Source organism: Homarus americanus, unplaced genomic scaffold (assembly GCF_018991925.1).
Source record: "Homarus americanus isolate GMGI-L3 unplaced genomic scaffold, GMGI_Hamer_2.0 scaffold58678, whole genome shotgun sequence".
NCBI classification, from domain to species: domain Eukaryota; kingdom Metazoa; phylum Arthropoda; class Malacostraca; order Decapoda; family Nephropidae; genus Homarus; species Homarus americanus.
In genome coordinates, this window is record NW_024728271.1 from 89,649 (window position 1) to 93,096 (window position 3,448).

The window sequence follows — 3,448 nt, forward strand, 5'->3', positions numbered from 1 at the left end:
CTTCACTATACATCTCCAGGGCTTCCTCCCCTCTCACCTGCCTCACTATACTCCCAGGGCTTCCTCACCCCTCACCTGCTTCACTATACATCCCCAGGGCTTCCCACCTCTCACCTGCCTCACTATACATCCCCAGGGCTTCCTCACCTCTCACCTGCTTCACTACACATCCCCAGGGCTTCCTCACCTCTCACCTGCCTCACTATACATCCCCAGGGCTTCCTCACCTCTCACCCCTGCCACTACACATCCCCAGGCTTCCTCACCTCTCACCTGCCTCACTCACACATCTTCAGGGCTTCCTCACCTCCTCACCTGCCTCACTACACATCCCCAGGGCTTCCTCACCCTCACCTGCCTCACTATACATCTCCAGGGCTTCCTCACTTCTCACCTGCCTCACCATACATCCCCAGGGCTTCCCACCTCTCACCTGCCTCACTATACATCCCCAGGGCTTCCTCACCTCCACCTGCCTCATTATACATCTCCAGGGCTTCCCACCTCCTCACCTGCCTCACTATACATCCCCAGGGCTTCCTCACCTCTCACCTGCTTCACTATACATCTCCAGGGCTCTCGCCTCTCACCTGCCTCACCATACTTCCCCAGGGCTTCCTCACCTCTCACCTGCCTCACTACATCTCCAGGGCTTCCTCACCTCTCACCTGCCTCACTATGCTTCCCCAGGCTTCCTCACCTCTCACCTGCCTCACCATACATCCCCAGGGCTTCCTCACCTCCTCACCTGCCTCACCATACATCCCCAGGGCTTCCTCACCTCTCACCTGCCTCACTACACATCCCCAGGCTTCCTCACCTCTCACCTGCTCTCACTACACATCCCCAGGGCTTCCTCACCTCTCACCTGCCTCACTATACATCCCCAGGGCTTCCTCACCTCTCACCTGCCTCATTATACATCTCAGGGCTTCCTCACCTCTCACCTGCCTCCTATACATCCCCAGGGCTTCCTCACCTCTCACCTACCTCACTATACATCCCCAGGGCTTCCTCACCATTCACCTGCCTCACTATACATCTCCAAGTCACTCTCCCTCATCATTTATTTCTGAAGCAATTCAAATTCATCTCTCTCTCTCTCTCTCTCTCTCCCTCTCTCTCTCTCTCTCTCTCTCTCTCTCGTCTACTAAAAGCATCACAACAACCAGTCAGACACACAGCTCCCCAGGAACACAGAACCTCCTAGGTGGAACAAAAGATGCTGCACCGGTTCTCTTACAGGTTCCCCCATCTACTCTCAGCAGCGGAACACCAACACACCAACACAGACATCAATTTCACTATCAGTCATTCAATCATAAAATGTGTTGGGCTGGAGAGGAACACTTGTGGGCCATTAACGTGGGTCTGGTTGCCACACACCACAATACAGTATCTCATCTTACCTTGTTCCATGTATACATTGCTTTCACTATTAAACTCATATTCCACCAGCCGCCCACTACTACTACTACTACTACTACTACACACACTCGTACATTCCATCCACTCAACCATCCACTCGTCCATCTTTGATCTACCTACTCACTACACTATCCTCACCACACACCGTCCCTCACCACAGTTCAATTTGGCCAACCATTAGCCTTCACCACACGCCAGAGAACCGTCTTGTCCGTTTCCACATGATGGACTCGCAATTACCTGTCCTGATGTTTGACCTATACACTAATTACTCAACATAGTGGTGTACCCAGTCAGTGAGGCGTCTTAAGTAACTCCTTCCTATACACGTACCAAGTTCTCTCTCGTATTATTATTATCTATACACTTTAATTCAGGTCTCAAGGGACTAAAACAAACGTATAATTAAGTTGAATGGATCACCTCAAGATTTACCCTTCCTAGTTTATTTAATCTGATGGTTGAATATCTTACGCTACCTAGAGGGTTAGGGTAGGGTAGGTACTAGGAGTAAGGTAGGGTAAGATGAGGGTAAGGGTAAGGGTAAGATGTAAGTCAGTAGGATAAGTTAGGATAGGGTAGGCTAGGATAGGTTAGGATAGGTTAAGCTAGATTAGATTAAGATAGGATAGGTAAGGTTAGGATAGGATCGGGAGGTTAATCATCAGGTGAAATAAGCCGAGTGGTGGGGGGTCCTTCAGATGTACCAGGTAGCTTACATATACCCAAATACCATCTACTGTTATCAAACACCCCTGACTGTGTTGTATGGGCAGTCGTCCCACCAACAGAGAGAGAGAGAGAGACCACTGATGTTATCTCCTTAACTACAACCACCACCATCTGTTATCATTCCTAACGCCCGAGTACAGTCACGAACACACACGAGTCCATTTACACGCGTGAGATTCAGAACTGCAGGAACGAGTCTCAGAACTTGTTTATTAACCCCTAGATGGCGCTGGAATATCTCATATGGCGTTCAGCACAATTTCGAACAGCTGTGATAAGCCTTTTGTGTTTATTATTATTATTATTATTATTATTATTATTATTAAAGGGAACTAAGCTGAGGTGTAGCGGTGGGAAGGTAACAACAGGGGCAGAAGTAACTTTAGGTCAGCTGGACACACACACGGCTCAGCACACCACACCAGCATCCGGAGGGAGGGAGGAGGGAGCTGGGGAGATGGTAAGAGAGATTGTGAAGTAGTGGAGGGTGATGCAGGGAGCGAGGAGAGGTGGAAGCTGATGGAGGGAGCGAGGGAGGCTGGGAGATGGAGGAAAGGGTTGGGGAGTGGAGGCTGAGGAGGAGAGAGAGAGGTAGAGGAGGAGAGAGGTGAGGTGGAGGCTGAAGGAGGAGGAGAGGCAGGGAAGAGGAGGGAAGAAGGGAAGGAAAGAGGTGGAAGTAGGAAGGGGAAAGAAAAGGTAGAGGTAGAGAGAGAGAGTGGGTAGATAGAAGTGGGGGGCAGGTGTGCGAGTAGTGTAGTGGACCATAACTGATGACGGGGGAGGTCGGTCGGTCGGTCCAGCCACCACCACCACCCCTACACCTGTCAAGCCTCGACTAACTAATTGTTGCTACAGCTCCTTACTCTCAAACCTAACACACACACACACACACACACACACACACACACACACACACACCACCCTAACGCTACTTGGAGAGGGGTTAGGTTAGGTTAAATAAGTTTTAGTTTCGTTAGGTTTAATTAGAATTGTCAGGGTAATTAGAATAAATTATATGAGGTCAAAATAGGTTAGAATAGGTTAGGTTAAAATAAGTTTGATCGGGTTAAGTCAAAGTAGGTTAGATTAGGTTAGCGTTAGGGTGGTTAGGTTAGGTTAAGTTAGGTTAGATTAGGTTAGCGTTAGGGTGGTTAATCTTCAGATGAAAATTAAGCTGGAGGAGGAGGAAAGGAGATATTCAGGCTCCAGGCATCAAAACGTCGAATACAAGCCAGCGCCTGACGGAGAACACCTAATTGACAGAGGTGCATTGCGACACTGCCAACCG